The sequence below is a fragment of the Salvelinus sp. IW2-2015 genome, linkage group LG36, assembly GCF_002910315.2.
Source record: "Salvelinus sp. IW2-2015 linkage group LG36, ASM291031v2, whole genome shotgun sequence".
NCBI classification, from domain to species: Eukaryota; Metazoa; Chordata; class Actinopteri; order Salmoniformes; family Salmonidae; genus Salvelinus; species Salvelinus sp. IW2-2015.
Genome location: NC_036875.1, coordinates 40,506,425 through 40,520,108, shown reverse-complemented (window position 1 = coordinate 40,520,108; position 13,684 = coordinate 40,506,425). Strand labels below are relative to the sequence as shown.

At 44.2% G+C, this 13,684-nt stretch overlaps 1 pseudogene; it reads right to left on the bottom strand.

The window, feature by feature from the left end:
- The window catches only part of LOC111959520 (disintegrin and metalloproteinase domain-containing protein 23-like), a 40,814-nt pseudogene that overhangs the window by 16,211 nt on the left and 10,919 nt on the right, over positions 1-13,684 (bottom strand).

The following is a 13,684-nucleotide window of genomic DNA, read 5'->3' as shown; positions in this document are numbered from 1 at the left end:
CCTCAGCCCCTGAGCCCAGCCTTAGCCTAGCCTAAGCCCCTCAGCCCAGCCCACAGCCCCTCAGCCCCTGCAGCCCTAGCCTTTAGCCTAGCCCTCAGCCCTAGCCCTCAGCCCCTCAGCCCCTCAGCCCAGCCCTCAGCCCTCAACCCATCAGCCCCTCAGCCCATCAGGCATCAGCCCCTCAGCCACTCAGCCCCAGCCCCTCAGCTACTATGGACAATGGCCATATTATTTATTTGAATGTCCTGTGAACTCCAGAGGTCCTGTCGACATGGTACAACTGAATAGTCTTTAAGAGTTTTTTGCTAATATTTACTTTAACTATCCACTTGTTACTTTGATTGGCCCTAATCAGCCACCGTAAAACAAACCAAATCCATTCTTTACCAGCTGTAGGCCCTGTATCTTCCACTGGGAACCAATTAGGCTCTGCCCGAAAAAAAGGTAAATGAAAACAGGTACCCAAACAGAGTGTGTTGTCTGCCTGGAGATGTTACCTTTGATAGAACAGGTTTGCCCTCCTCATAGTGGATCTCCACATAATCCGACGACAACAAGTCACTGCGAAGGAGAAAAGAAGGGCGTGGGTTAGTATCTGTTTGTGATGACCTTGCTGCCCTAAACCTCTGGCTTTGGTCTGATTCTAGAACCGTGTGACTCACGTTTTCTTGTGGCTTACATGGAGAGTTCATCCTGTTTAACAGCTGAACAACAGTTCAACAATCAATCACAAACCTTTAGATAATCTTATTCAAACCCCACAGGTTCAAATACACCCACGTCAACATAAATACACCCCGTCATCTCACAGTTAAAGGTAAGCTTAAACGTTGCTTCTGTGCAGCTATAGGAAGACTAGGTAAGATTCTGCATCAGTATGTAAGATGCTGCATCAGTATGTAAACTGCTGCATCAGTATGTAATCTGCTGCATCCGTATGTAAGCTGCCGCATCAGTATGTAAGCTGCTGCATCAGTAGGTAAGATGCTCTATCAGTAGGTAAGATGCTGCATCAGTAGTGAGATGCTGCATCAGTAGGTTAAGATGCTGCATCAGTAGGTAGGATGCTGCATCAGTATGTAAGCTGTGTCATCAGCGGGGTAAGATGCTGCATCAGTATGTAACAATGCTGCATCAGTAGGTAAGATGCTGCATCAGTATGTAAGCTGCTGCATCAGTAGGTAAGATGCTTGCATCCAGTATGTAAGCTGCTGCATCAGTAGGTAAGATGCTCTATCAGTAGGTAAGATGCTGCATCAGTATGTAAGGCTGCTGCATGCAGCAGAAAGATGCTGCTCAGTAGTAAGATGCCTGCATCAGTAGGTAGAGCTGCATCGGTAGGTAAGATGGCTGCATCAGTATGTAAGCTGCTGCATCAGCGGGTAAGATGCTGCATCAAGTATGTAAGCTGCTTGCATCAGTAGGTAAGATGCTGCATCAGTATGTATCTGTTGCATCAGTAGCGGTAAGCTGCTCATCAGTATGTAAGATGCTGCATCAGTATGTAAGCTGCTTGCATCAGCAGGTAAGATGCTGCATCAGCGGGTAAGATGCTGCATCAGTTTTGTAAGCTGCTGCGATCAGTAGGTACGATGCTGCATCAGTATGTAAAATGCTGCATCAGCAGGTAAAGATCGCTGCATCCAGTATGTAAAATGCTGCATCAGCAGGCAAGATGTTGCATCAGTATATAAGCTGCTGCTCAGTAGGTAAATGCTGCATCAGTATGTTTAAATGCTGCATAAACAGCAGGTAAAATGCTGCATCAGTAGTAAGATGCTGCATCAGCGGGTTAGATGCTGCATCAGTAGGTAAGCTGCTGCATCAGTGGGTAAGCTGCTGCATCAGTAGGTACGATGCTGCATCAGTATGTAAAATGCTGCATCAGCGTAAGATGCTGCATCAGTATGTAAAATGCTGCATCAGCAGGTAAGATGCTGCATCAGTATATAAGCTGCCTGATCAGTACGTAAAATGCTGCATCAGTATGTAAAATGCTGCATCAGCAGGTAAAATGCTGCATCAGTAGGTAAGATGCTGCATCAGTGGGTTAAGAGTGCGCATCAGTGGGTAAGATGCTGCATCCGCGGGTAAGATGCTGGCATCCGCGGGTAAGATGCTGCATCAGCAGGTACGATGCTGCATCAGCGGGTTAGACGCTGCATCAGCGGGTTAGATGCACCAGATCCTTTTTTGTGGAGCTGCCAGGTGTCAGAAGCTGCTAGGATACTGGGTGGAGGAGTCAAGCGCAGAGAGCAGTGATTTTCAGAACGTGGATTTTATTTTCTGTCGACAGGGAAAACGATCATGCCCAAACACACGGGCGCATGAAAATAACAGTCCAAAAACACACAGGACTAAACTGTCCGGAAAATATAGAATCCACATAAAATCCAACACCAAATAACAGAGAACAAGCCCGCACAAAGCCAGCGGGCCTACTGCCCTTAAATAGCCTACCCACAAAACTAAACTCAAAACAGGTGCACCCAATCAGCCCAAACTACAGAAACAAAAAGAAGGGAATCGATGCAGCGAGTAGGCCGCGTGACGACGACCGCCGAGCGCCGCCGAACAGGAAGAGGCACCATCTTCGGCGGGATTCGTGACACCAGGTGTTAAAGACTGTACCAATAAAACATTATAAGATAGATACTGTAGGTATAACACAGTAAGGTACATACTCTGAAACCATTTTGAAAGTCAGTCAACACACAGTGGTGACAGCCAGCGTACAAATGGGATCCAGAATCCATCACAAAAGCTGTCATTTACAGAGCCAACAGGTGAAGTGCTCGTTGGAGTTCACAACAATGTCAAAATCTATTCTAACCCTTGAAAAACATTTAAAAGCAAGAAAATATCTAAAACATGTTCACTATTTCACAAATGCATTGATTAGAAAGAAAATCCCATGACAGGCAAAAGACATAGAAAGAACATCAACGACAGGCATGGCATTGATATAAGTAACCAAGCAAAATGTATCCCCTTTCAACATGGTGTCAATGAAGCATGACATGATAAATGATTGTTTGAGGCCTTTGGGTTCACCTTGAGTCCCGCTATCCTCCAGCCTGTTCCCACCGTCTGACTCAGCAAGCCATGCCACACCACACAGTTACACACAGTCAATATGTTAGCTGACCACTGACTTCAAGAGACTGCCATTTCTGCCACAATGGCACTTTTCAAGGTAACCTTGTAGATCTAATTGAACACACCCTCCCAACCCAGACATACAGCACCTTTTGCTGCAGACAAGTAGAAACAAAAATTAGAAATGTCTTTCGAAATGTGTGTTGTCTGACATGTTTTTGATGATGCTCAGCGAGTGGGCAGGAAGTCCTGTACACAGTTAGGTGTAGAAGAGAGTGAGAGAGAGAGAGAGAGGAGGAGAGAGAGAGAGAGAGAGAGGAGAGAGGAGAGAGAGAGAGAGAGAGAGAGAGAGAGAGAGAGAGAGAGAGATAGAGAGAGAGAGAGAGAGAGAGAGAGAGAGAGAGAGAGAGAGAGAGAGGATGAGAGAGAAGAGAGAGAGAGAGAGAGAGAGAGAGAGAGGAGAGAGAGAGAGGAGAGGAGGAGAGGGAGAGAGAGAGAGAGAGAGAGAGAGCGAGAGGAGAGGGGAAAAGGAGAGAGAGAGAGAGAGCGAGAGCAGAGGAGAGAGAGATCGAGAGAGAGAAGAGGGATGGAGAGAGAAAGAGAGTGTCGGAGCACCAGTGAAGGGCTATTTTTTAGCTTGATGGAGGAGGCAGGGGGAGAGAGAGAGAGAGAAAGTTAGAGAGAGAGAATAGAGAGAAGAGATGGAGAGAGAAGAGAGAGAGAGAGAGAGAGAGAGTGAGAGGATGTGGAGAGAGAGATGGAGAAAAAGTGAGAGAGATGGAGAGAAAGTGTAAGAGAGAGAGAGAGAGAGAAAGAAAGAGAGAGAGATCGAAGAGAGAAAGAGAGAGTGAGATGGAAGAAAGTGAGAAATACAGATAAAGAGAGAGAGGAGAGAAGAGAGAGATGAGATGAGGGGGGGGGTGCAGCATTGCAGAGTCTGGTGGGCTGGATCAGTGGAATGCAAAGATGTGTGTGTGTGTACGTGAGTGGAGTGTGTGGAGAAGGGATGCCGGAGGAAGTACATGTCGCAGTGTGCAATGTATAGTCAGTGTGTATGAGTGTTTATGTGTGTGTGGCTAAAGAGGAGGGAGTCCTTCCCTGAGGTCTTTGAGTCCACAGGAGACTGACAATGCAGTGTTAGAAGAGAGGGGGAGACCAGCAACTGCAGGAGGTTCTGGGGCCTGGCGTCGGACCAGCTCCAGCACAAATTCACTGACACGTGATGCTGTCATTGCTATGTCTCTGACAGATGGAAATAATCAGCTCTTCTCAGAATTGAATAGTGATGCTTATGGGAGAGGAAGGGCAAGTTCTGCAGCCAAGACCCAGACACACTGAATGACTGAAGCAGTCCAAGATCAATGCTTATTAAAACACAGAGGTATTATGAGTCCAATAAATACTCAATCTACAATACATTAAACCATCTGCATATAGGGGTTCTATGAAAACTATATTGGATAAATCCATTTTAAATTCAATAACTTTTTAGCAGCATCCCTTTTGATGTAAACAAAACTTTCCATAAATGTTTGCAAGTGATGGAAGGAAAAATCGATAAAGTTACATATCGGGATAGTATTTTTGACGATATGTTGTATAGTTTTGACAATATCTCAACATTATTTTTGTGCTAGTAGGCTGGAACTGCACTGAATTCTTCCTTCATAGCTTGCTCTCCATCTTTTTTTTAAAAACTGAACCAAAATATACACGCAGCATGTAAAGTGTTGGTCCCATATGAGCTGAAATAAAAGATCACAGAAATATTCCATACATGTACGTACCAAAAAGCTTATTTCTCTCAAATGTTGTGCACAAATGTGGTTACATCCCTGTTAGTGAGCATTTCTCCTTTGCCAAGATAATCCATCCACCTGGCAGGTGTGGCATATGAAGAAACTGATTAAACAGCATGGTCATTACACAGGTGCACCTTGTACTGGGGACAATAAAAGGCCACTAGAAAATGTGTTGCTTTGTCACACAACACAATGCCACAGATGTCTCAAATTTTGAGGGCGCCTGCAATTGTCATACTGACTGCAGGAATGTCCACCAGAGCTGTTGCCAGAGAATGTAATGTTTATTTCTTTACCATAAGCCGCCTCCAACGTCCTTTTAGAGAATTTGGCAGTATGTCCAACCGGCCTCACAACCGCAGTCCACATGTAACCATGCCAGCCTAGGACCTGCACATCTGGCTTCTTCACCTGCAAGATCGACTGAGACCAGCCACCTGGAGACAGCTGAGGAAACTGTGTTTTTGCACAACCGAAGAATTTCTGCACTAACTGTCAGAAACCGTCTCAAGGAAGCTCATCCGTGTGCTCATCATCCTCACCAGGGTCTTGACCTGACTTCAGTGGGATAATGCTCACCTTCGATGGCCATTGGCATGCAGGAGAAGTGTGCTCTTCACGGATGAATCCCGGTTTCAACTGTACCGGGCAGATGGCGTTGTGTGGGTGAGCGGTTTTCTGATGTCAACGTTGTGAACAGAGTGTCCCATGGTGGCAGTGGGGTTATGGTATAGGCAGGCATAAGCAATGGACAACGAACACAATTGCATTTTATTGATGGCAATTTGAATGGACAGAGATACTGTGACGAGATCCTGAGGCCCATTGTAGTGCCATTCATCCGCCACCATCACCTCATGTTTCAGCATGATAATTCACGCCCACATGTCGCAAGGATCTGTACACAATTCCTGGAAGCCGGAAATGTCCCAGTTCTTCCATGGCCTGCATACTCACCAGACATGTCACCCATTGAGCATGTTTGGGATGCTCTGGAACAACATTTACAACAGCATGTTCCAGTCCCTGCCAATATCCAGCAACTTCACAAAGCAGGAGTGGGACATCATTCCACAGGCCACAATCAACAGCCCGATCAACTCTATGTGAAGGAGATGTGTAGCGCTGCATGAGGCAAATAGTGGTCACACCAGATACTGACTGGTTTTCTGATTCACACCCTACCTTTTTTAAGGTATATGTGACCAGCAGATACATATCTGTATTCCCAGTCATGTGAAATCCATAGATTAGGGCCTAATGAATTTATTTAAATTGACTGATTTCCTTATATGAACTGTAACTCAGTAAAATCTTTGAAATTGTTTCATGTTGCATTTATATCAAATCAAATCAAATCAAATTTTATTAGTCACATACACATGGTTAGCAGATGTTAATGCGAGTGTAGCGAAATGCTTGTGCTTCTAGTTCCGACAATGCAGTAATAACCAACAAGTAATCTAACCTAACAATTCCACAACTACTACCTTATACACACACACAAGTGTAAAGGGATAAAGAATATGTACATAAAGATATATGAATGAGTGTGGTACAGAACGGCATGGCAAGATGCAGTAGATGGTATAGAGTACGGTATATACATATGAGATGAGTACTGTAGGGTATGTAAACATAAAGTGGCATAGTTTAAAGTGGCTAGTGGTACATGTATTACATAAAGATGGCAAGATGCACTAGATGATATAGAGTACAGTATATACATATGAGATGGGTAATGTAGGGTATGTAAACATTATATTAAGTGGCATTGTTTAAAGTGGCTAGTGGTACATTTTTACATAATTTCCATCAATTCCCATTTTAAAGTGGCTGGAGTTGAGTCAGTATGTTGCAGCGGCCGCTAAATGTTAGTGGTGGCGTTTAACAGTCTGATGGCCTTGAGATAGAAGCCTGTTTTTCAGTCTCTCGGTCCCTGCTTTGATGCACCTGACTGACCTCGCCTTCTGGATGATAGCGGGGTGAACAGGCAGTGGCTTGGGTGGTTGTTGTCCTTGATGATCTTTATGGCCTTCCTGTGACATCGGGTGTGTTAGGTGTCCTGGAGGGCAGGTAGTTTGCCCCCGGTGGTGCGTTCTGCAGACCTCACTACCCCTCTGGAGAGCCTTACGGTTGTGGGCGGAGCAGTTGCCGTACCAGGCGGTATACAGCCCGACAGGATGCTCTCGATTGTGCATCTGTAGAAGTTTGTGAGTGCCTTTGGTGACAAGCCGAATTTCTTCAGCCTCCTGAGGGGTTGAAGAGGCGCTGCTGCGCCTTCTTCACAACGCTGTCTGTGTGGGTGGACCAATTCAGTTTGTCCGTTGATGTGTACACCGAGGAACTTAAAACTTTCCACCTTCTCCACTACTGACCCGTCGATGTGGATAGGGGGGTGCTCCCTCTGCTGTTTCCTGAAGTCCACAATCATCTCCTTTGTTTGTTGACGTTGAGTGTGAGGTTATTTTCCTGACACCACACTCGAGGGCCCTCACCTCCTCCCTGTAGGCCGTCTCGTCGTGTTGGTAATCAAGCCTACCACTTAGTGTCATCCGCCAAACTTGATGATTGAGTTGGAGGCGTGCATGGCCACGCAGTCGTGGGTGAACAGGGAGTACAGGAGAGGCTCAGAACGCACCCTTGTGGGCCCCAGTGTTGAGATCAGCGGGGTGGGAGATGTTGTTACCTACCCTCACCACCTGGGGGCGGCCCCGTCAGGAAGTCCAGGACCCAGTTGCACAGGCGGGGTCGAGACCCAGGGTCTCGAGCTTGATGACGAGTTTTGGAGGGTACTATGGTGTTAAATGCTGAGCTGTAATCGATGAACAGCATTCTCACATGGGTATTCCTCTTGTCCAGATGGGTTAGGGCAGTGTGCAGTGTGGTTGCGATTGCGTCGTCTGTGGACCTATTTGGGTCGGTAAGCAAATTGGAGTGGGTCTAGGGTGTCCGGTAGGGTGGAGGTGATATGGTCCTTGACTAGTCTCTCAAAGCACTTCATGATGACGGAAGTGAGTGCTACGGGGCGGTAGTCGTTTAGCTCAGTTACCTTAGCTTTCTTGGGAACAGGAACAATGGTGCCCTCTTGAAGCATGTGGGAACAGCAGACTGGGATAAGGATTGATTGAATATGTCCGTAAACCACACCAGCCAGCTGGTCTGCGCATGCTCTGAGGACGCGGCTGGGAATGCCGTCTGGGCCTGCAGCCTTGCGAGGGTTAACACGTTTAAATGTTTTTCTCACCTCGGCTGCAGTGAAGGAGGACCCGCAGGTTTTGGTAGGGGGCGTGTCAGTGGCACTGTATTGCTCTCAAAGCGGGCAAGAAAGTTGTTTAGCCTGTCTGGGAGCAATACATCCTGGTACCACGACGGGGCTGGTTTTCTTTTTGTAATCCGTGATTGACTGTGGACCCTGCCACATACCTCTTGTGTCTGAGCTGTTGAATTGCGACTCGATTTTGTCTCTGTACTGGACTTAGCCTGTTTGATTGAAATATTGATATATTTGCTCAGTGCAAATAGGGAGCCAATTGTTTTCAGCACTTTTATTTCCTTTGTCTGAACAAAATTAGTTTTTCTCATGGCTCTCTCTTGTCCCTCTGCAGCAGACATATAGTCAGCAATATGTTTTGAACATCGAATCGCAATAAAATCACAGTATTGAAAGCCTCCTGAGTGGCGCAGCGGTCTAAAGCACTGCATCACAGCCAGGTTTGATTCCAGGCTGTGTCAGAGTCCCATAGGGCGGTGCACAATTGGCCAGCTCGTAAAGCTGGGGGGGCTTTACTTGGCTCATTGTGCTCTAGTGACTCCTGTTGACCAAGGATGGGTCTTGAGGAGCTATTAAGGTTGCAGCTAGCCTAGCTGTTAGCTAGCTCCATATCAACCTATTACACAACATGGCCTACCACTTTGAAGATGCAAAATATTTTTTAGTGAAACAAATAAGAAATAAGACAAAAATTCAGAAAACTTGAGCGTGCATAACTATTCACCACCCCAAAGTCAATACTTTGTAGATCCACCTTTTGCAGCAATTACAGTTGCAAGTATCCTGGGTATGTTTCTATAAGCTTGGCACATCTAGCCATTGGGATTTTTGCCCATTCTTCAAGGCAAAACTGCTCCAGCTCCTTCAAGTTGGATGGGTTCTGCTGGTGTACAGCAATCTTTAAGTCATACCACAGATTCTCATTTGGATTGAGGTCTGGGCTTTGACTAGGCCATTCCAAGACATTTAAATGTTTCCCCTTAAACCACTCGAGTGTTGCTTTAGCAGTATGCTTAGTGTCATTGTCCTGTTGGAAGGTGAACCTCTGTCCCAGTCTCAAATCTCTGGAAGACTGAAGCAGGTTTCCCTCAAGAAATTCCCTGTATTTAGCACCATCCATCATTCCTTCAATTCTGATCAGTTCCCCAGTCCTTGTTGATGAAAAACATCCCCACAGCATGATACTGCCACCACCATACTTCACTGTGGGGATGGTATTCTCGGGGTGATGAGAGGTGTTGGGTCTGCGCCAGACATAGTGTTTTCCTTGATGACCAAAAAGCTCAATTTTGGTCTCATCTGATCAGAGTCCCTTCTTCCATATGTTTGGGGAGTCTCCCACATGCCTTTTGGCGAACACCAAACATGTTTGCTCATTTCTTACTTTAAATAATGGCTTTTTTTCTGGCCACTCTTCCGTAAAACCCAGGTCTGTGGAGTGTACGGCTTAAAGTAGTCATATGGACAGATACTTCAATCTCCACTGTGGAGCTTTGCAGCTCGTTCAGGGTTATCTTTGGTCTCTTTGTTGCTTCTCTGATTAATTCCCTCCTTGCCTGGTCCGCGAGTTTTGGTGGGCGGCCCTCTCTTGGCAGGTTTGTTGTGGTGCTATATTCTTTAAAAAATGTAATAATGGATTTAATGGGGCTCCGTGGGATGTTCAAAGTTTCTGATATTTTTTTTATAACCCAACCCTGATCTGTACTTCTCCACAATTTTGTCCCTGACCTGTTTGGAGAGCTCCTTGGTCTTCATGGCGCTGCTTGCTTGGTGGTGCCCCTTGCTTAGTGGTGTTGCAGACTCTGGGGCCTTTCAGAACAGGTGTATATATACTGAGATCATGTGACAGATCATATGACACTTAGATTGCACACAGGTGGACTTTATTTAACTAACTGTGTGACTTCTGAAGGTAATTGGTTGCACCAGATCTTATTTAGAGGATTCATTGCAAAGGGGGTGAATACATATGCACGCACCACTTTTCTGTTTTTTATTTTGGGGAATTTCTTGAAACAAGCTATTTTTTTCATTTCACTTCACCAATTTGGACTATTTTGTGTATGTCCATTACATGAAATCCAAATAAAAATCCATTTAAATTACATGTTATAATGCAACAAAATAGGAAAAACACCAAGGGGGATGAATACTTTTGCAAGGCACTGTATATCTTCCTTAACGAGGACTATCCTGAAGCTGTGCGCCAGAAGAGGAAAGAACTGATCCCAGTCATGAAAGCTGCCAGAGTGCGTGGGGACATGGCTTACATCTGCTATGACAGGCTCATTGTCCACCCACTCTCCCTCCCAGAAGCCTGGAGGGGATGAGAGAGCCAAGCCTATGGGTTCGTAGCTTCAACCCCGCACGCACGCACGCACACACACACACACACACACACACACACACACCACACACATGATTAATGGACTGCTAACTGCTATGTTTTTTTTTTTATCTTGCTTTGCTTGCTCTTTTCAGTATTATGTCTATCTCTGATAAACTACCCAGGAAAGGGCTGAAAATAGCCCATATTAATGTATGTAGCCTTATAAATAAGGTTCATGAAATCAGTAACTTGCTAGCATCAGATAACATTAATATATTAGCAATTTCTGAGACTCACTTAAATAATTAATTTGATGATGCAGCAGTAGCAAAACAAAGACATAACATAGACATAGAAGAGACAGAAATGCTTACGGGGGAAGTTTTGCTGTATATATTTAGAGCCATGTCCCTGTAATGCTTAGAGAAGATCTTATATCAAGTGTTATTGAAGTGTTGTGGATGCAGGTTCACTTGGCACATCTAAAGCCTTTTCTTTTGGAGTGTTTCTATAGGCCACCAAGTGCGAACAGTCAGCCTCTAAATTTATATGTGTGAAATGCTTGAAAATGTATGTTATGTAAACAGGGAGGTCTATTTTCTTGGGGACCTGAATATTGACTGGTTTTCATCAAGCTGTCCGCTCAAGAGGACGCTTCTAACTGTAACCAGTGCCTGAAATCTGGTTCAGGTTATTAATCAACCTACCAGGGTSTTRACAAACACTACAGGGACAAGATCATCCACATGCATCAATCACATTTTTACTAATYCTGTAGAYCTTTGTTCTAAAYCTGGATCACAATATAGTGGCTATATCCGGGAAAGCCAAAGTTCCAACAGCTGGGCCTAAAATAATTTATAAGAGATCATACAAAAGATTTTGCTGTGACTTCAGTGGATGATGTTAAAAATATTTGTTGGTCTGATGTGATTAATGAGGAGCATCCAGATGCTGCACTTGATGAATTTATGAAATGACTTCTTCTAATTATTGGTAAACATGGACCTGTTAAGAAACTGACTGTTAGAACTGTTAAGGCTCCATGGATTGATGAGGAATTGAAAAACTGTATGGTTGAAAGAGATGAGGCAAAAGAAGTGGCTAATAAGTCTGGCTGTACATCTTACTTCAAATTGAGAAATGATGTGACTAAACTCAAAAAAAAGAAGAAGAAACTGTATTATGAAGCCAAGATCAATGATGGAAAAATACTTTGGAGTACTTTAAATGAAATAGTGTGCAGAAAGACATTCAACTCCATCTTTCATCGAATCAGACGGCTTATTCGTCACAAAACCATTTGATGTTGCCAATTATTTTAATGATTACCTCATTGGAAAAGTGGGCAAATTTAGGCAGGAAATCCCAACAACGAACAGTGAGCCATCGTATTCATGCATTGCAAGTTTAAATTCTGTAAAGTTAGCGTGGGAGAGGTCGAAAAATGATTGTTATCGATCAATAATGACAAACCTCCTGGCATTGACAATTGACAAAAATGGAAAGCTACTGAGGATGGTAGATGACTCTATAGCCACTTCTATCTGTCATATCTTTAATCTGAGCCTAGAGGAAAGTCTTTGTCATCAGGCCTGGAGGGAAGCAAAAGTCATTCCACTACCCAAGAGTGGTAAAGTGGCCTTTACTGGTTGTCACAACAGAGCTATTAGCTTGCTTCCAGATCTTAGCAAACTTTTAGAYAAAGTGGTGTACAATGCTATTTCTTTTGTAAACAAATGAACAACAGACGTTCAGCACGCTTATAGAGAAGGGCACTCAACATGTACTACTGCACTGACACAAATGACTGATGATTGGGTGAAATAAATTGATAATAAGAAGATTGTGGGAGCTGTACTGTTAGATATTATTGTCCATAACCTGCTGATGATTGCACCATATATACGCATCAGCAACCACAACTAATGGAGTCACTGAAACACTTAACAAAGAGATACAGTCTGTTTTGGAATGGGTGGCCAGTAATAAACTGGTCCTGAACATCTCTAAAACTAAAAGCATTGTATTTGGTACAAAACACTCCCTAAGCTCTAGACCTCAGCTGGATCTGGTAATGAATGGTGTGTCTGTTGAACAAGTTGAGGAGACTAAATTACTTGGCGTTACCTTAGATTGTAAACTGTCATGGTTAAAACATATAGATGCAATGGTTGTAAAGATTGGGAGAGATCTGGCCGTAATAAAGAGATGCTCTGCTTTTTTGACACCACATTCCAAAAAAGCAAGTCCTGCAGGCTCTAGTTTTGTCTAATCTTGATTATTGTCCAGTCGTGTGGTCGAGTGCTGCAAGGAAAGACCTAGTTAAGCTGCAGCTGGCCCAGAACAGAGCAGCACGTCTTGGTCTTCATTGTAATCAGAGGGCTGATATTAATACTGTAAATACCAGTCTCTCTTGGCTAAGAGTTGAGGAGAGACTGACTGCATCACTTCTTCTTTTTATAAGAAACAATGTGTTGAAAATCCCAAATTGTTTGCATAGTCAACTTACACACAGCTCTGACACACACACTTACCCCATCAGACATGCCACCAGGGGTCTTTTCATAGTCTCCAAATCCAGAACAAATTCAAAAAAAGCGTACAGTATTATATAGAGCCCTAACTGCATGGAACTTCCTTCCATCTCATATTGTTCAAATAAACAGCAAACCTGGTTTCAATAAACAGATAAAGCAACACCTCACAGCACAACTTCTCTCCCCTATCTGACCTAGATAGTTGGTGTGTATGTATTGATATGTAGGCTACATGTGCCTTTAAAAAATGATTGTCATTTTGTCCTTGAGCTGTTCTTGTCTATTAATGTTCTGTATTATGTCATGTTTCATGTCTACACCTTGCTTTGGCGTTGTTTACAAACCATAAGCAGAACGTACGACCAAAGATAGTGGTAACCTTTCGTCTTGTTACGGGTGTCGTCCTCCTCTTCCTCGGAAGAGGAGAGGAGAGAAGGATCGGTGGACCAATATGCAGCGAGGTAATTAGACATAAATGATATTTATTGAAACACGAAGACGAAATACGAAAACACTTGGAAATTACAAAATAACAAACACGACGTAGACAGACCTAAACTACGAACTTACATGAAACGAAGAACACATGAACAGGAACGACCGAGACGAGACAGTACCGTGTGGTGCAACAAACACAGAC